Source organism: Schistocerca cancellata, chromosome 7, assembly GCF_023864275.1.
Source record: "Schistocerca cancellata isolate TAMUIC-IGC-003103 chromosome 7, iqSchCanc2.1, whole genome shotgun sequence".
Classification (NCBI taxonomy): domain Eukaryota; kingdom Metazoa; phylum Arthropoda; class Insecta; order Orthoptera; family Acrididae; genus Schistocerca; species Schistocerca cancellata.
In genome coordinates, this window is record NC_064632.1 from 437,689,266 (window position 1) to 437,710,859 (window position 21,594).

General features: G+C 41.5%; 1 protein-coding gene across 1 annotated transcript in view; it reads left to right on the plus strand.

The window, feature by feature from the left end:
• LOC126092817 (neural-cadherin-like) overlaps positions 1 to 21,594 on the plus strand; it is a 310,348-nt gene that overhangs the window by 11,801 nt on the left and 276,953 nt on the right. The gene's annotated exons all lie outside the window — the stretch shown is intronic.

A 21,594-nucleotide genomic window follows, 5' to 3' on the forward strand; every position in this document is an offset into this window, starting at 1 on the left:
ATGCATTCAAGCCTTGCTCCCCCTCTACAAAATGGTTCAAATGGCTCTGAGCACTATGGTACTTAACAGCTATGGTCATCAGTCCGCTAGAACTTAGAACTACTTAAACCTAACTAACCTAAGGACATCACACAACACCTAGTCATCACGAGGTAGAGAAAATCCCTGACCCCGCCGGGAATCGAACCCGGGAACCCGGGCGTGGGAAGCGAGAACGCTACCGCACGACAACGAGCTGCGGACCGCTCCCCCTCTACAAATTGTCGTCTCCATTGCAAAACGATACTCCTTGACCCCCGGGACATATCCCGTCAACCGATTCCCTCATTTAATCAAGTTGTGTCCTCAGGTTATCTTCTCCCCAAATCGATTCACTACCTCTTCATTCTTTATTCGAACTTCCTGTCTAATCTTCAGCACTGATCTGAAGCACCACATTTACAAAGCTTCTGTTCTCTCCTTGTCTGAACTGTTTATCGTTCACATTTCATTTTTGTCTAAGAATAGGGTCCTTACAAATTTCATCATAAAACGTGTAAAACTGAACATTGTATTCTTCCAGGTGGCTTCCCCTTTCATTCCTTTTTCCCAGGCACGTTCTCTTATTATTTTTCCTCCCTTTCCTTTTCCTACAATCGAATTCCAATCCCCCATGACAATTTCGACTTCCTTAACAAGGGTAAGGTGACCTATAAATGACACAAATTACAAAATTGGTCTCTTTTTTAAGGAAAGAATAACTGTTGGGAAAATGTAAATGTTAGAGATTGTGAACTGCTTTAAAATGACAATATTTTTAATTTGTTAAATCTACAAATGTAGCCTGGGAAAAATAAAAACAGTATATCATTTTTTGGTCTGAAATTCTTAGATACGATACAGCCATTCCAAAATATGATAAACAAGTTCTGTTGCGTACACTGAAGACAGACGATTAGGGTCTCAAAAATGAGGTAGAGAATACACAAAACGATACATACGTGTAACTAGGATTTTTCTGTGGGTGATATTTCTTTGATATTTATGGCACGAGACGTATGTCGGAGTAATTTACAGAAATTTCTTTGTTTCCCTGTTTTTAATACTGTAAACTCAACCAGCCATGGGTAGGAACTACTTGCAATTATACTTAATTCATAATACGAGAAGCACAAATGAGAATCACTGTCTTTTTTTTTCATGGACATCTACAGGACAATTAAACAAACAATATGTTGTTCATCTGATATTTCACATCCCAGTAGTAACGTGAGTAATTCGCAATTTCCCTATCTCATAATTCTTATTAATAAGGGAAATCTCATTTCATTTGATTTAAAAACTATTTTGTCTTTGTCCACAGACTCTAGAGCAGTGGTTTCCAACGTGGGGCTAATTACCCAATGAGAGAAAAAATGTAATTTTCTGATGGGTAGCCCAAAATGGTTAAATTGGCTATCGGTCAGGGAAGTCACTTACTTATAAACGATTGTTACTGTTATCCCTATTTCATAAGAATTTAACACTGACCACATAAGTTACCTATAATTACATTTTTTCAAATATTAACTTGAACATGTGACGTGATGTGGTGGAGATTACAGCTTATGAAACGAACGCAAACCTTTCCTTAGACATTCCACAAACTACACATGTACTTGGCACCATTCATCTATGACAGCAAAATTGAGGCATACACATCGCAAATCACATAACGCATGGAAATGTCTTCTCAGAGTTGTAGGTAGCAATAGAACAGAAACAGCTTCATTATTCACTTCGCAACAATAAACGAACAAACTGACAGCACAACATGACAGTAACTATGTAACGGCGATTACACTGTTGCAGAACCGACACTGTATTACTATTATATTACTATTACAATTATTGTTATTATTATTATTATTGGTGACAGTGCTCTCAAGAATAGCATTGGCAGCCTGAGATCTTTATATTTCTGTCAGTTCAGTAAGAAGTCCAGCAATCAAACAGTAGAAATTTGTGGTAAGGTCTTGTGGGACTAAATTGCTGAGGTCATCGGTCCCTAAGCCTACACTCTACTTAATCTAACTTAAACTAACTTACGCTGTGGACGACACACACACCCATGCCCGAGGGAGGACTCGAACCTCCAACGGGGACGGGGGGGGGGGGGGGGGGGCGGAGGGGTGGAGCCACCCGGACCGTGACAAGGCGCCCGAGACCGCTCGGCTACCCCGCGCGGCTCAACTCAAACAGTAGGCCTAAGTACAGGGTGTTTCAAAAATGACCGGTATATTTGAAACGGCAATAAAAACTAAACGAGCAGCGATAGAACTACACCGTTTGTTGCAATATGCTTGGGACAACAGTACATTTTCAGGCGGACAAACTTTCGAAATTACAGTAGTTACAATTTTCAACAACAGATGGCGCTGCAAGTGATGTGATAGATGTAGAAGACAACGCAGTCTGTGGGTGCACCATTCTGTACGTCGTCTTTCTGCTGTAAGCGTGTGCTGTTCACAACGTGCAAGTGTGCTGTAGACAACATGGTTTATTCCTTAGAACAGAGGATTTTTCTGGTGTTGGAATTCCACCGCCTAGAACACAGTGTTGTTGCAACAAGACAAAGTTTTCAACGGTGGTTTAATGTAACCAAAGGACCGAAAAGCGATACAATAAAGGATCTGTTTGAAAAATTTCAACGGACTGGGAACGTGACGCATGAACGTGCTGGAAAGGTAGGGCGACCGCGTACGGCAACCACAGAGGGCAACGCGCAGCTAGTGCAGCAGGTGATCCAACAGCGGCCTCGGGTTTCCGTTCGCCGTGTTGCAGCTGCGGTCCAAATGACGCCAACTTCCACGTATCGTCTCATGCGCCAGAGTTTACACCTCTATCCATACAAAATTCAAACGCGGCAACCCCTCAGCGCCGCTACCATTGCTGCACGAGAGACATTCGCTAACTATATAGTGCACAGGATTGATGACGGCGATATGCATGTGGGCAGCATTTGGTTTACTGACGAAGCTTATTTTTACCTGGACGGCTTCGTCAATAAACAGAACTGGCGCATATGGGGAACCGAAAAGCCCCATGTTGCAGTCCCATCGTCCCTGCATCCTCAAAAAGTACTGGTCTGGGCCGCCATTTCTTACAAAGGAATCATTGGTCCATTTTTCAGATCCGAAACGATTACTGCATCACGCTATCTGGACATTCTTCGTGAATTTGTGGCGGTACAAACTGCCTTAGACGACACTGCGAACACCTCGTGGTTTATGCAAGATGGTGCCCGGCCACATCGCACGGCCGACGTCTTTAATTTCCTGAATGAATATTTCGATGATCGTGTGATTGCTTTGGGCTATCCGAAACATACAGGAGGCGGCGTGGATTGGCCTCTCTATTCGCCAGACATGAACCCCTGTGACTTCTTTCTGTGGGGACACTTGAAAATCCAGGTGTACCGCCAGAATCCAGAAACAATTGAACAGCTGAAGCAGTACATGTCATCTGCATGTGAAGCCATTCCGCCAGACACGTTGTCAAAGGTTTCGGGTAATTTCATTCAGAGACTACGCCATATTATTGCTACGCATGGTGGATATGTGGAAAATATCGTACTATAGAGTTTCCCATACCGCACCGCCATCTGTTGTTGAAAATTGTAACTACTGTAATTTCGAAAGTTTGTCTGCCTGAAAATGTACTGTTGTCCCAAGCATATTGCAACAAACGGTGTATTTCTATCGCTGTTCGTTTAGTTTTTATTGCCGTTTCAAATATACCGGTCATTTTTGAAACACCCTTTATATTGTACACATTTTAATTTGGTTGCTTTTTAATAGGGGCGGCAAGGTGAGGCTGAAGCAAGTGTCGCTAGGGAGAGGAGGGGAGCAGAGAAGGAATGTTTTCTAATAAGTGTCTACCCTTAGTGCTGATATTAGGTTTTTCTGTGAATGAGTTGCAGGTAGCACTCGCAGTGCACCCACAGTGGAAACTCCCCAGCACACGCCGCTCAGATTCAGTGGATAGCCCGTCAAAAACTAAACACAGATCAAGAATGAAATTAGGAAGAAAGTGTACTGAACTGTGAAAAAAGAAGCAAAGTATAGTCTTGTCCTTAACGTGTCTGTTCACTGTATTCAGATTTGTACCTGGGTTGTGGTGTAACGTCCATTCGCAACAGAGAGGTGTAACGAAGGGACCTCCAGACGTACGTACCTCGTACTTGCATTCTTTCTACACAGGTACCATATGTTATGACTCTTGCATTCCGTTTTGAAGGTTTTGACTCTTGAATTCCTTTGTTGCAACAAAGTTAACACCCGTTTGTTTGTTTCCTTTTTACTTCTGTGAGATGTCTATGCAGCATATTACCTCCTCTCGCCATTCAACACATCTAGTTGCGACGATAATATATTCTTACCACAAGACTCATATACTATAACCAGTCAGTGATTAGTATGACAATTGTCGAGACTAGAGAAGGAGACCAGACACGTCAGTGACCGGACGGACAGATCATAAACTTGTGAAAAAAAAATGGAGCACGAGGGAAATTTGAACACGAATATCAAGATATGCAGTCCAACGACGTGATCACAAAACCACAACGTCGTGGTTCTTCCAGTTCGCTCGATGTTCCACATCTTAATCTTGGACCGTTCATTATTTCTATTTTGCTTCTTTTTTTACAGTTCAGTACTCCTCCTTCCTGTTTTCATGCCTGATCTGGGTTCAATTTTTGTCATGCTTTCCAATGGGCCTTATAGCACTAAATCTGAGGGGGTGCAATGGAGAGTTTCCCTTCTCAGAACTGTTTCATCAGTCTGTAAAAACAAGTTATTGATAATAAGCAGTACCAACTGTCTCACTGACTCATCAGCTCGTGATTTAATGAAACAGCTACGAAAACTCAATACCACATATTCTTCATCAGCTTGAAAATTAAAGTGTTCAAAAAAAATTTTGTTTCATTCTAATACTTAGTTAATGGTTAATTTTGATGATTGGGGCAGGGGGGAGGGGGAATTGGGTTACTATAGACAATATGTATTTGCAGTCATGCGTAATGGCCGCAGCAAGGTCTGGAACGAGTGTTCTAAAGCCGTAACTTCTAAATCACTTTCCAGTAATTTTTGTGTGTTGTAGACATATCTGTAGCTGTAGCAGTATTCCATTTGAGTCCATAGACGTATCACGGCACTGCACTATACAGATATTTGAATGTTGTGCAGAGGCAGTTGAATATCGTGAAACTAAACTTCTAATTGTTGTTGTTTATAGGTCCCCTAACTTTGACTTCAGAGCATTTCTGCTCAAGCTAGAGACTGATTCACTTTGTAGAAAGTACTAGAAATTAGTTATATGTGGTGACTTCAATGTAAATTTTGTATATGATGGTGCAAGAAAAAGGATGTTGGTAGATCTCCTAAGTTCATATGATCTCATCCAGACTGTGTTTTTTCCATCTAGAGTGCAGGGGAACAGTTGCAAAGCCATAGAAAATATTTTTATTCATACTTCAATACTAGAGGGCCATGCTGTTAGTAAAAGGGTGACTGGCCTTTCAGACCATGATGCACAAATATTAACACTAAAAGGCTTTTGTACTCAAACAAATGTCACATACAATTACAAACTATGTAGGAAAGTTAATCCAACATTAGTAGAGAGTTTTTTAAACCTTGTCAAGGAACAAGAGTGGAAGGATGTTGATAGTGCCAATAACACAGATGATAAATATACTGCTTTCATTGACACATTTTTCATGCTCTTTGAGAGCTGCTTTCCATTAAAACTTTATAAACGGGATACTAGCAGTAATAGCCAGCACGATTGATTGACTAATGAGATAAGGATATCATGTACAACAAAGTGGGAATTATATCAAAATGTTAGAAGCAGTCACAATCAAGCTACATTAGCCCATTACAAACAGTATTGAAAGGTGCTTAAAAATGTTAAAGGCAAAGAGTATATGTATGCAAATAGAATAGCTAACTCACAGGGTAAAATTAAAATCCTATGGTCAGTTTTGAAGGAAGTGTCTGGTCAGCAGAACAAGGTCAACGATATAAAGTCGGTTCGCAATAAAAATATTTCTGTTACTGATAAATCAGATATATGTACAGTATTTAACAATCATTTTCTGAGCATTCATGGTGAATTTAATAAAAATTTACTTTCTGCAAGGAATCATATAACTTTCTTGGAAAATAACTTTCCGATATTGATGTCTGAAATACTCCTCTGTGTTAGAGACAAAGGGGAGATTGAGTCAATAATTAAACCACTGAAGACTAAGGACTTTCATGCATATGATGGAGTGCCGAGCAGAGTATTAAAGTACTGTGCTGATCATGTTAGCCCTGTATTTAGCCACATTTATAATTTTTCCTTTAGGAATGGTCGGTTTCCTGCAAGATTAAAGTACTCAGCAGTAAAGCAGCTTTATAAAAAGGGAGAAAAGGATAATGTAGACACTTTTAGACCTATTTATATGCCATCAGTGTTTCCTAAAGTTATTGAAAAGGCTGTGTATGTAAGGATAATTGATCATTTTGTATCACACCATTTGCTACCAAATGTATAGTTCGTCTTTAGAAGTCGTTTAACAATTGAAAATGCTATATACTTTTTTCTCTGTGAGGTACTGGATGGGTTAAATAAAAGGTTTAGAACGTTAGGCATGTTTTTTGATTTAACTAAGGCGTTTAATTGTGTTGATCACAAAATATTGCTCCAGAAGTTGGACCATTACGGAATACGGGGAGTAGCTCACAACTGGTTCGCATCTTACTTTAGCAACAGACAGCAAAAGTTCATTATTCACAGTGTTGAGATTGGCAGTGATGTGGGATCTGGGTGGGGTAGAGTCCAGTGTGGGATGTCCCAGGTAGCAGTGTTGGGGTCACTCCAGTTCCTTATTCATATAGATGATACGCCCTCTAGTATTACAGGTAACTCTAAAATATTTCTGTTTGCTGACGACACTAGCTTGGTAGTAAAGGATGTTGTGTGCAACATTGACTCGGTTTCAAGTAGTGCAGTACATGATCTCAGTTCATGTCTTGTAGAAAGTAAACTAACGCTAAATCACAATAAGACTTAGTTTTTACAGTTTCTAACACACAATTCAACAAAAGCTGACGTTTTAATTTCACAGAATGGGCATACGATTAGTTAAACTGAACAGTTCAAATTTCTAGGTGTTCAAGTAGATAGTAAACTGTTGTGGAAAGCCCACGTTCAGGATCTTGTTCAAAGACTTAATGCTGTCATTTTCACTATTCGAACGGTATCTGAAGTGAGTGATCGTTCGACACGAAAATTAGTCTACTTTGCTTATTTTCATTCGCTTATGTTGTATGGTGTTATGTTTTGGGGTAACTCTTCCCATTCTAAATGGATATTTTTTGACTCAGAAGCGGACAATAAGTGGTGTAAGTTCACGAACGTCTTGTCGACCCCTGTTCACGAATCTCTGTATTCTGACATTGGCCTCTCAATATATATATTCCTTACTGTTATTTCTTGTTAATAATATTAGCTTATTCCCAAGAATAAGCAGCTTTCATTCAGTTAATACTCGGCAGAAACCAAATCTGTATTTGGATCGGACTTCCTTAACTCCTGTGCAGAAAGGTGTGCAGTGTACTGCTGCATCCATTTTCAATAAGCTACCGCTCGAATTCAAAAGTCTTAGCACTAATCCACGCGCTTTCAAATCGAAACTGAAGAGTTTTCTATTCTGTCGAGCAGTTCCTTGAAAAATTAAGCTCATTCTTGTTGTATCACAGTGTTACAGTAACATTGTATAACCAATGATTGCGGTATCCCATGAGACATTATGTCTGTTTTTGCAAAACCTTGTTGTATTGTTGATTGCGTTTACTTAAACTTATGGATTGACTTTTTTCGGGTTCATAAATATTTTATTTTTATCTGTTATTACTTTTATGTTGTAATTTCATGTACTGACATATTCTGGGACCTTGGAGATTTGCTCCTCAATTTGGTCCTACGGAACTTGACTTGTAAATAAATAAGTGACTTTCGTTCTCCTTCTCTAGCCAAGATATAATTTCGTTCACCTACATGTGCTGCATCACTCATTACTATAGGATCTAGCTGTTGTACTCTTCAAAGGAATGTCGGAATCTGAATCTATCTCCACAGTTTTCTTTCTTTTTTGTGTACTTGCCACAGCTTTGGTCACAGGAATAGCTTTCTGGCTGTCCTGCTTTTGGCCTACTCTATTTTTGATTCGAGGATTTTCCTTATCAGCAATGGATTACTGCTGAAGGTGTAGTTCCCGCGGTTGTGTTGCTGGCGTATCGGAAGGGCAGCAACCAGCAGCACACCGCTGTGTTCCTGGCAACTGGGTCGTAGGCGACTGTGTATCACTTTTCCCGGTTCGTGCTCATTAAGCGATCTCAATAGTGGGAAGACGATACACCAACGTATTTGTGGCGATTTTCATGTCAGTAATAACGATACCAATGTAAGGACAACACAACACTGAGTCACCGAGCGGATATCACATTTAGAAATCAACTGTACCATATTTTAGAATCGGGCGTGACACATTTAAGGATTATATTGACTGCTTAATAATTATCTGTGTGTAATAAATAAGACAATAATGGATTATTCAGCTGGTGGAGCACAATTTCCTGTTTATGTAACACAAATTCGGTAGGTACCTAGTCAATATATGCGCAAATGTGGCTAATGTTCTAGAACTATATGCATAGTTATTTTAGTCTAAAAGTGCTGTTTGTCAATATTATTGTTTACCTGGAAAATGGAGTTTGTAGTGGAAGAACGAATTATGACTGTTCCTAAACAGTGGCAGTAAAATTAACAGTAGGAACGTTTGTGATAGCTTTGGCTTTTATGAATAGGCTGAGTGTGTCATATTTTGGATGGATTTGGCGTATAAGTTTTAGGAAACCTTACCCTATCCGCATAATTTCTATTTAATCTGATCACACGCTGCCTCAGTCTCTTCATCTGCTGAGCTAGTTGTCATATAAACTTGTACAGTTGTATGTAAATTGAAGGTGGAGAGGGAAGAAGCGAAAGGAAAGGGAGGGATAACGGTTGTCAGCTGCATTTGGACATTACGCGGCGGCGGCGGCGAGTGAAAATGTGCACCGGACCGGGATTCGAACCCGAGACCTCCTACTTACTAGGCAGGGGCTGTAACCACTGCTCCATCCGGGACACCGTGTTATCGCAACTGCATGGACGATCTAGGCACGCCTCAAGACCGATCGACATTCCCATGAGCGCCACCTATCCGCTGTCCCTCTCGATTATACTCCCGTTCGCTACTTAGAGATTCCCACAGAAGGTCAGACGTAATTTGTGTATCCGCACTGAAGACGGTGGATTGATTGCCCAGCTAGGCTTTGTTCAAATGTTCAGATGTGTGTAAAATCTTATGGAACTTAACTGCTAAGGTCATCAGTCCCTAAGCTTACGCAGTACTTAACCTAAATTATCCTAAGGACAAACACACACACCCATGCCCGAGGGAGGACTCGAACCTCCGCCGGGACCAGCCGCACAGTCCACGACTGCAGCGCCCAAGACTGCTCGGCTAAACCCGCGCGCCAGCTAGGCTTTGTAAAAATATGAATGTGTGGCGTCTGTTCTTTCGAACATGTCCGAAAAAACGGACACCACACATTCATATATTCTGTACAGTTGTAGTAGGTGTTGGCTTTGTGTCTACCTTGGCTACGAGGCAACGATAAAGCGTTCGCTATCTTTTTTTTGTGATATGGAAGCATATCGGCATTCTTCTTTCTTGTTTGTTATTGGGCCTACTCCTTTATTAACCCTGCTTGATATCGCATTTATAACCTTGTACTCACTTGACCCGAAATCCTGTGTTTCCTGCCACCGCACCTCACTTATTACCTAACCTCAATCTATGCACCCCCATTTTTAAATCCTCTAAGCAACCTACCAGTTCAAGAGATCTAACTGCCATGTTCCGACTCACAGAACGCCCGTTTTGTTTCTCCTGATGACGACATCCACCATGGTACTCCCTGCACAGAGACTAGAATGCGGGACTATTTTACGTTCAGGATATTTTACCCAATAGGCTGCTACCATCAACAAGCAGTACAGTAGAGTTCCAAAAATATTGGTTCTAGTTTCCGCTTGCTTTCGGGCATTCGCTGTACCAACACAGCAAGACCATTTTGCCTAATAATACAAAGCCAGATCAGTCTCATCTAGACTGTTGTCCCTGCAACTACAGAAAAGGCTACCCTCTCTCTTCAGAAACCACCGGTTAGCCTGGTCTCTTCACAGGTACGCCTTAAGTCTGATTACTCCTACAGTACAGTTATTTGTATCACGGAGGCATGCAAGTGACCTCACCTCAGTTAGGTCGATGGTTTTTTGGTTCATCAACGCCTCTCCACAAATCCTCATAAATTTATTGCTAATCATTAACCCTTTTCAAACTGAACAAAGAAGAAAACGGCATTGGCTTGCCATTTATTGTGTTTTACAAAACTTATCGATTTCAATTAAGTACATATACCTTCATGGTAGGCTGCTCCAGCACTATCCTAGCCGCATCAGCATGCTCGTACCAAGCGCAAGTTGTGTAGGCTGCCCCTCAGGTGACCTTAGTGCACTTCTTCTGTGAGTGTGCTAGCCACTTTGGCCGTGCCTGCCCCTGGGCTCCCGTTTCATGTAGCACTCTCGCGTATGCTATAGCCTCGTAGCCAGACCGCCCACGTATCAGTTATTTACCCACTCAGTCTATATTTTATGTCTTAAGTTAAGCCGACACAAAAACAAAAGAGAAGTCTCGTGAGTCCGTTCTGGCACTCCTTATTTAAATTGAACAATGACTTCGTACACTTCATTGTACGCAAGTAGCACATGTTATGTTCAGTGGACAAGGATTTGGAATAGTCCACCAAACGTGAGATCATTGCTATGATTGTTGCACAACAAGCTTCATTTCTAATTCGTTCACACCAGTGCAAACTTACCAAACATACACAAAAAATAACGAATTTAATGGGAATCTAAACGTATTTAACGATTTTGTTTGATAACAATACATACTTTGTCATAATCAACTCTCGAAGTATGATTGTCAGTAGAGTCTGTTAATAGAGTGACTAACCCTAGCTGTATTTCAATGTTCATTTTTAGTTACTTTGATGGTGTAGCCATTTTTAATGTTCCATACGTGTTTCGTATTTTAGTTTGAGGTTTTTGCAGTGGATTTAATCTGGAATAAAACAGTTTTCAGTAGAGTCTATTAATAGAGCGACTAACCCTAGCTGTATTTCAATGTTCATTTTTAGTTACTTTGTTGGTGTAGCCATTCTTAATGTTTCATACGTGTTTCGCATTTTACTTTGAGGTTTTTGCAGTGGATTTAATCTGGAATAAAACAGTTTTATTGTTTTATGTGATTCTTAGATATTAGAAAACAGTTCATACCATAATCATTGTATTAATAAATTATTAATTACAATTACTCTTTTTCCTGGCAGCTGAGAGGAATCGATGATTTCGGCGGGCGAAAAAAGTAACTATAAGATATAATTTAGTAATGTAGAAACTATACCATTAACTATTTTCTGATCAATAAGGATCTCACAAAAATAAAACTGTATTATTTCAGATTAAATCCACTGAAGATGGCAGAACGTATAAGACGAATGTGTCTGGAACACGAATAGAACATATAGATTTCTCCTAGAAAAAGGCCTTTGAATTTACGATACGAGTACCTATTTAGGTCGCTGAGATTCATCGTGCTGTTAGTTTAATTTGCTCCTTGGTAAGAGTGCACTAGCTGAAATATTCGCAAAGCGTGATCTCTAGATATTCTCGTACTTCTGGCTTACGCATTTGAAAGCCTTGGCTCAGTCTTCATATGCTTTGTTGTTGTTGTTGTTGTTGTTGTTGTTGTTGCTGTTGTTGTAGTTGTTGTGGTCTTCAGTCCAGAGACTGGTTTCATGCAGCTCTCCATGTTACTCTATCCTGTGCAAGCTTCTTCATCTCCAAGTAACCTACAACCTTCTGAATTTGCTTAGCGTATTCATCTCTTGGTCTCCTTCTACGATTTTTACCCTCCACGCTGCCCTCCAATACTAAAATAGTGATCCCTTGATGGCACAGAACATGTCCGACCAACCGATCCCTTCTAGTCAAGTTGTGCGACAAATTTCTCTTCTCCCCAATTCTGTTCAGTATCTCCTAATTAGTTACTTGGTCTACCCATCTAATCTTCACCATTTTTCTATAGCACCACTTTTCGAAAGTTTGTATTCTCTTCTTGTCTAAACTATTTATCGTCCATATTTCACATCAGTACGTGGCTTATCTCCATACAAATACTTTTAGAAAAGACTTCCTGACACTTAATCTATACTCGGTGTTAATAAATTTTTCTTCTTCAGAAACACTTTCCTTGCCATTGCCAGTCTACATTTTACATCCTCTCAACTTCGATCATCATCAGTTATTTTGCTACCTAAATAGCAAAACTCATCTACTACTTTAAGTGACTCATTTCCGAATGTAATTCCCTCAGCATCACCTGATTTAATTACACTACATTTCATTATCATCGCTTTGCTTTTGTTGATGCTCATCTAATATCCTCCTTTGAAGACACTGTCCATTCCGTTCAACAGGTCTTCCAGGTCCTTTGCTGTCTCTGACAGAATTACAATGTCATCGGAAAACCTCAAAGTTTTTATTTCTTCTCCATCGGTTTTAGTTCCTACTCCAAATTTTTCTTTTGTTTCCTTTACTGCTTGCTCAATATACAGATTGAATAACATCGAAGATAGGCTACAACCCTGTCTCACCCCCTTCCCAACTACCACTTCCCTTTCATGTCCTTCGACTTTTATAACTGCCATATGGTTTATGTACAATTTGTAAATAGCTTTTGCTCCCTGTATTTGACCCCTGCCACCTTCAGAATTTGAAAGAGAGTATTCAGGTCAATATTGTCAAAAGCTTTCTCTAAGTCTACGAATGCTAAAAACATAGGTTTGCCTTTCCTTAATCTATCTTCTAAGATAAGTCACATGGTCATTATTGCCTCTAGTGTTCCAACATTTCTACGGAATCAAAACAGATCTTCCCCGATGTCGGCTTCTACCAGTTTTTCCATTTGTCTGTAAATAATTCGTGTTATTATTTTCCAATCGTGACTTATTAAACTGATAGTTCGGTAATTTTCACATATGTCACTACTGCTTTCTTTGGGACTGGAATTATTATATTTTTCTTGAAATCTGGGGGTATTTTGCCTGTCTCATACATCTTGCTCACCAGATGGTAGAGTTTTGTCAGGGCTGGCTCTCCCAAGGCTATCAGTAGTTCTAATGGAATATTGTTAACTCCTGGTGCCTTGTTTCGACTTAGATCCTTCAGTGCTCTGTTAGATTCTCCACTCAGTATCACATCTCCCATTTCATCTTCACCTACGTCCTCGTCCATTTCCATAATACTACCCTCGAGTACATCACCCTCTATATTCTCCTTCCACCTTTCTGCTTTCCCTTCTTTGCTTAGAACTGGTATGCCATCTGAGCTCTTGTTATTCATACAGCTGGTTCTCTTTACTCCAAATCTCTCTTTTAATTTTCCTGTGAGCAGTATCTATCTTACCCCTAGTGATACATGCCTCTACACCCTTAAATTTGTCCTCTAGCCACTCCTGCTTAGCCATTTTGCACTTCCTGTCGATCTCATTCTAGAGACGTTTGTATTCTTTTTTGCATGCTTCATTTGCTGCATTTTTATATTTTCTCCTTTCTTCAATTACATTCAATATCTTTTCTTTTGCCCAATGATTTCTAATAGCCCTCCTCTTTTTACCTACTTGATCCTCTGCTGCCTTCAGAATTTCATCTCTCAAAGCTATCCATTCTTCTTCTACTGTATTTCTTTCCCCTATTCTTCTCAATCGTTCGCTAATGCTTTCTCTGAAACTCTCTACAACCTCTGGTTCTTTCAGTTTATCCAGGTCCCATCTCCTTAAATTCCCACCTTTTTGTAATTTCTTCAGTTTTAATCTGCGGTTGGCAACCAATAGATTGTAGTCAGAGTCCACATCTGCCCTTGAAAATGTTTACAATTTAATCGCTGTCTTACTATTATATAATCTATCTGAAACCTTCCAGTGTCTCTAGACCTCTTCCACGTATACAATCTTCTTCCATGAATCTTAAACCAAATGTTAGGTATGATTATGCTCTGTGCAAAATTCTACCAAGCGGCTTCATCTTTCATTCCTTACCCCTATTCCATATTCACCTACTACGTTTCCTTCTCTTCCTTTTCCTACTATCGAATTCCAGTCACCCATGAGTATTAAGTTTTCGTCTCCCTTCACTATCTGAATAATTTATTTTATCTCATTTCTTCAATCTCTTCGTCATCTGCGAAGGTTGTTGGCAAATAAACTTGTTCTACTGTTGTAGGCGTGGGCTTCGTGTCTATCTTGGCCACAATAATGCGTTCACTATTCTGTTCGTAGTCGCTTACCCGCGCTCCTATTTTTTTTATTCATTATTAAACTTACTCCTGCATTACCGCTATTTGGTTTTGTATTTATAGCCCTGTATTCACCTGACCAGAAGTCTTGTTCCTCCTGCCACCGAACTTCACTAATTCCCACTAACCTAATTTTAATCTATCCTACCCCTTTTTAAATTTTCTAACCTACCTGACCGATTAAGGGATCTGATATTCCACGTTCTGATCCATAGAACGAAAGTTTTGTTTCTCGTGATAACGACGTCCTCTTGTGTAATCCCCGCCCGGAGATCCGAATGAGGGACTATTTTACCTTCGGATTATTTTACCCAAGAGGACGCCATCATCATTTAACCATACGGTAAAGCTGCATGCCCTCGGAAAAAATTACGGTTGTAGTTTCTCCTTGCTTTCAGCCGTTCGCAGTACCAGCACAGCAAGGCCGTTTTGGTTAATGTTACATGGCCAGATCAGTCAATCATCCATATCGTTGCCCCTGCAACTACTGAAAAGGCTGTTGCCTCTCTTCAGGAACCACAGGTTTGTCTGGCCTCTCAACAGATACAGTACGGCTATCTGCATCGCTGTGGCACGCAAGGCTCCCCACCAACGCCAATGTCCATGCTTCATGGACCTTAGTAAGTAATTAATTCATAATGGAATGGCTTCGGTCTAAGTTTGCGTAGCACTTTTTTCCCCTTCATTCTTTTTTTTACGTAAACATGTTTCAGCAAGTCTGTACCACCTGAAATACTTTTAAAAATCTGAGAAATAATCATGACTACGGAATATTTAGCCTAAACTTGTTCGTTGTAACAATTTTGGCTATTATGAAAAGCCATTATTACTAGTTTAAACTGGTTTGTAACACATACTTCCGTCTTTGCTGTATACTCATCATGCACAACAACTTGATTGTTCTAGACAATGGTGGAAACAAATGAGACTCATGAACTGTTTGTGTTGGCAGAAAATTTCTTTTCGCAAATACTGTAAGATTTCCGATATTATAGTCTTCATGTATTAGCGTCACCTGAAGAGATAATCAGAAAAACACTCGCCCACCGATAGATCTGTACCTACAGATTGGAAAATTGCACAAGTCGCACCAGTGTTTAAGAAGGGTAGTAGGAGTAATCCATCGAACTACAGACCTATATCATTGACGTCGGTTTGCATTAGGGTTTTGGAGCATATACTGTATTCAAACATTATGAATCACCTCGAAGGGAACAATCTATTGATACGTAATCAGCATGGTTTCAGGAAACATCGTTCTTGTGCAACGCTGCTAGCTCTTTATTCGCACGAAGTAACGGCCGCTATCGACAGGAGATCTCAAGTTGATTCCGTATTTCTAGATTTCCGGAAAGAGTTTGACACCGTTCCTCACAAGCGACTTCTAATCAAGCTGCGGGCCTATGGGGTATCGTCTCAGTTGTGCGACTGGATTCTTGATTTCCTGTCAGGAAGGTCGCAGTTCGTAGTAATAGACGGCAAATCATCGAGTAAAACTGAAGTGATATCAGGTGTTCCCCAGGAAAGCGTCCTGGGACCTCTGCTGTTCCTGATCTATATAAATGACCTGGGTGACAATCTGAGCAGTTCTCTTAGGTTGTTCGCAGATGATGCTGTAATTTACCGTCTAGTAAGGTCATCCGAAGACCAGTATCAGTTGCAAAGCGATTTAGAAAAGATTTCTGTATGGTGTGGCTGGTGGCAGTTTACGCTAAATAACGAAAAGTGTGAGGTGATCCACATGAGTTCCAAAAGAAATCCGTTGGAATTCGATTACTCGATAAATAGTACAATTCTCAAGGCTGTCAATTCAACTAAGTACCTGGGTGTTAAAATTAAGAATAACTTCAGTTGGAAAGACCACATAGATAATATTGTGGGGAAGGCGAGCCATAGGTTGCATTTCATTGGCAAGAGATTTAGAAGATGCAACAAGTCCACTAAAGAGACAGCTTACACTACACTCATTCGTCCTCTGTTAAAATATTGCTGCGCGGTGTGGGATCCTTACCAGGTGGGATTGACGGAGGACATCGAAAGGGTGCAAAAAAGGGCAGCTCGTTTTGTATTATCACGTAATAGGGGAGAGAGTGTGGCAGATATGATACGCGAGTTGGGATGGAAGTCATTAAAGCAAAGACGTTTTTCGTCGCGGTGAGATCTATTTATGAAATTTCAGTCACCAACTTTCTCTGCCGAATGCGAAAATATTTTGTTGAGCCCAACCTACATAGGTAGGAATGATCATCAAAATAAAATAAGAGAAATCAGAGCTCGAACAGAAAGGTTTAGGTGTTCGTTTTTCCCGCGCGCTGTTCGGGAGTGGAATGGTAGGGAGATAGTACACTCCTGGAAATTGAAATAAGAACACCGTGAATTCATTGTCCCAGGAAGGGGAAACTTTATTGACACATTCCTGGGGTCAGATACATCACATGATCACACTGACAGAACCACAGGCACATAGACACAGGCAACAGAGCATGCACAATGTCGGCACTAGTACAGTGTATATCCACCTTTCGCAGCAATGCAGGCTGCTATTCTCCCATGGAGACGATCGTAGAGATGCTGGATGTAGTCCTGTGGAACGGCTTGCCATGCCATTTCTACCTGGCGCCTCAGTTGGACCAGCGTTCGTGCTGGACGTGCAGACCGCGTGAGACGACGCTTCATCCAGTCCCAAACATGCTCAATGGGGGACAGATCCGGAGATCTTGCTGGCCAGGGTAGTTGACTTACACCTTCTAGAGCACGTTGGGTGGCACGGGAAACAGGCGGACGTGCATTGTCCTGTTGGAACAGCAAGTTCCCTTGCCGCTCTAGGAATGGTAGAACGATGGGTTCGATGACGGTTTGGATGTACCGTGCACTATTCAGTGTCCCCTCGACGATCACCAGTGGTGTACGGCCAGTGTAGGAGATCGCTCCCCACACCATGATGCCGAGTGTTGGCCCTGTGTGCCTCGGTCGTATGCAGTCCTGATTGTGGCGCTCACCTGCACGGCGCCAAACACGCATACGACCATCATTGGCACCAAGGCAGAAGCGACTCTCATCGCTGAAGACGACACGTCTCCATTCGTCTCTCCATTCACGCCTGTCGCGACACCTCTGGAGGCGGGCTGCACGATGTTGGGGCGTGAGCGGAAGACGGCCTAACGGTGTGCGGGAGCGTAGCCCAGCTTCATGGAGACGGTTGTGAATGGTCCTCGCCGATACCCCAGGAGCAACAGTGTCCCTAATTTGCTGGGAAGTGGCGGTGCGGTCCCCTACGGCACTGCGTAGGATCCTACGGTCTTGGCGTGCATCCGTGCGTCGCTGCGGTCCGGTCCCAGGTCGACGGGCACGTGCACCTTCCGCCGACCACTGGCGACAACATCGATGTACTGTGGAGACCTCACGCCCCACGTGTTGAGCAATTCGGCGGTACGTCCACCCGGCCTCCCGCATGCCCACTATACGCCCTCGCCCAAAGTCCGTCAACTGCACATACGGTTCATTTTTTTTTTTTTTTTTTTTTGTTGTGGTTTTAGGGCGCAAAACTGCTAAGGTCATTAGCGCCACATACGGTTCACGTCCACGCTGTCGCGGCATGCTACCAATGTTAAAGACTGCGATGGAGATCCGTATGCCACGGCAAACTGGCTGACACTGACGGCGGCGGTGCACAAATGCTGCGCAGCTAGCGCCATTCGACGGCCAACACCGCGGTTCCTGGTGTGTCCGCTGTGCCGTGCGTGTGATCATTGCTTGTACAGCCTTCTCGCAGTGTCCGGAGCAAGTATGGTGGGTCTGACACACCGGTGTCAATGTGTTCTTTTTTCCATTTCCAGGAGTGTATGATTGTGGTTCGATGAACCCTCTACCAAGCACTTAAATGTGATTTGCAGAGTAATCATGTAGATGTAGATGTAAATGTAAAGTGATTTACCATTGGCGCTGCAATTCGTTAAGAAATTGCTTCACAAAAATAATTTTTATGGTCGTACTATACATATGGTTGTAAAAGTTGTTCGACTGTCTTCAACTTGTGCAATAGGTATTGGATGTCTGCGGTTGGTAAGCCACTGTAGTTTGCTAACGTTCAGGCATTGTAATGACTGACGAGAAGCGTGCTCACACACGTAAATCATGTACTGAACCGGCCGTCCCCTGTGGCCGAGCGGTTCTAGGCGCTTCAGTCCGGGACCGCGCTGCTTCTACGGTCGCAGGTTCGAATCCTGCCACGGGCATGGATGTGTGTGATGTCCTTAGGTTATTTAGGTTTAAGTAGTTCTAAGTCTAAGGGACTGATGACCTCAGATGTTAAGTCCCATAGTGCTTAGAGCCATTTGAACCATTTGTACTTAACCAATACTATCACAGTTACATTTCCTGTTTTAAAACATATCAATGAAAGAGGAATGCGAAATGAGAACAGTTTTTAACACTGAATTTTTCTGTTTCTTGAGTTTGCTTTCGGGAAGTCAGTTACGCCTGCCCATTGGAAGTCACATACATTCTTTCTCGACAGCGCAATCGAAAAGTGCAGTAATTCGTCATCTCAAGCTTAATTTAGTGTGAGTTAAGTTTTCGACTTCTATCACTCGTGTCTGTAAAACTTTGTAACAAACGTTCTAGGTACGTCCATCAACCACTGTACGAACATTATAAACGTGCACTAGTCGATAAGAACTGCAAGTAAATTCTCAGACGTACGAATTATTCGTAGTTATATTATTTCTAATCTTGGCACGTTTGAAGATGTAGTAATATAAATTTCCGCGACAGATTAAGACATTACCAAAACATTTGCAGCTTTATTTCATGTCTCTCATTTTCATTATCCTTGCTCTGTGAAATCGCTTGACGGACTCCCTGTTCCAACATGACGGAGCACCTCATAATCGAAAGACCACATTTTGTCGTTTAGCGACGACTAAACCTACAGGCAAACTCGCAGTAGTCGTGCGGTAGCTCAAAGATAAAACAGGCTGAAAAACAAGTACACCCACCCTGCTAAGCGTGAGTGTACGCGATACGAGTGCATTGTGTATGTTTGCATTTCGGAGAACTAGAGATAAAAAGAAATATAGATCGAGAGAGAGAAATTAGCAGTAACTAAATCTCCAGACAATGGACTGAAGCAACAGCCGTATGAACATAAGCCCTGTGTTTTCTTAAACGAGTGTCTAACGAATTAGAGCGATGTTGCTTACTTACATCTACACTATTTTTGTGACTGTTCTCACGTATGTAGAAGAAGAGAATAACAAAAACAAAACCGTGAGTACTTACGGAGAAAATCTGAAAAGGAAACTTTCTAGACTGGAATGGTTAGGTTCTGTAATGCGATTGCCCTACGGATCTAACTGAGAAGCCTGTCTTTTGTCTCCGTTTCTGGAGGAAAAATACAGGAGAGGCTTTGGTTTGCATATACAGGGTGTTTCACAACTCACTTTACACACTTCTAGAGGTTGTGGAGGGGACATAGGACATCAAGTTTTACATAGGAACCCGTGTCCGGTAACGATTCGTTGCCATATTAGAAGGCAAACAAGAGCTACTCAATCACGGGCTAGATGTTTCTTACTTAGTTCACCTGTTACGGTAGGCCAGCCACATTCCTGAATGGTAAAATGATGTGATGTCACTCGATGGCCTCTGTTTCCATCTGCCTCGTTTTCATGCTTCCTGATGATGCATCAGTTGACATTGCGGTGACTAATACTGTAGTAATAGGATGACTGAGTACACGTCCGCAGAGTACTCCGATATGTTGTTAACGTATGGTGAAGTTCGCCGTAATGGAAGAGAAGCTCAAATTCTGTACCACGAGTACTTTCCAGAGCTTGTGCAGCAAAATGATGATCGTCCTGCAGAAAGTTTCATCACTTCTGTCTCTAAGCTGGTCGTAGGTTGCGTTCCAAAAATGAACAGCATAGAGACAGAAGTGATGACAGTTTTTACAGGACCTGATCAACATTTTGCAGGACAATGCCCAAGCACGTATAGTGCAAGCTGTTACTTATTTGTTTGACTAATTGAGCTGCTTAGTGCTATACCACCTACTGCACTCCCCTGGCTTAAGCCCTCGTGAGTTCAACTCGATTTCTAAACTGAAGGAAACACTTCACGGCATTCGCTTCAGAACTGCTACAAATTCGTCGGGCAATAGACCGTGCCGCTCGAACTGTCAACGTAACTGGCACTGCTAAGAGTATCCTACGACTTCCATATCGCTGGCAACGTGTTATACACAATGCTGGTGACTACTTTGAATGTCAGTAAAACTTTGAAACACGTATTAATTTTGTAAGAGCTGTAAATAGATAATTTCCACTATTAAAGTTCCAACCCTCGTATATTTATCCCACTGTCAGACGAGATCGTCAGTGTCTTCATGGAAAAATGTTTGCGGTTGCCTGTGAAACAACGATTGTGCCCAAGCGTGCACCTCTTTGTCTGAAGCACATCGATGGCCACGAACATCTTTCTTCAGGGCTTCATGTGGACTCCAAATTTTGCCAAGGTTACTTAGAGTGACGTTTCGCTTGGAACTCCTTACACATCCCCCATACAGTACCTATCTCTCCCCATGCGCTTTTCTATATATCTGGATCCTTGAAGGACATTCGTCGCCATCGATTTGCTGCGGATGAAGAGGTGCACTCCTAGGTACAATCTTTGTTCCGTAGGCAGTCACAAACATTTTTCCACGAATGTCTAGACCGTCATCTCTCACAGTGGAATTAATGTATTACAAGTTACAGTGATTACCTTAGAAATAATAAACAATTTACTTATTTTTCTTCCGTCTAATGCGTTTCGATTTGAGTACCCTTTGTAAATCCCATCTCTTTATCTAATTTTGGATACAGCGCTTTCAGAATTTATGTTATCACACATTAAAGCCTCTTACAATCAAACTCTAATGGAACTATTCAAAAGAATCCATTTGTAAGTGTGAACGTGAAGTATTAAAGAAACTAAAAAGCAATAATGTTCTCAGGAGAAGGTTGTAGAGCTGTTTGAATATGCAAGCAAGTCAATTGTAGGCAGATTCCTGAA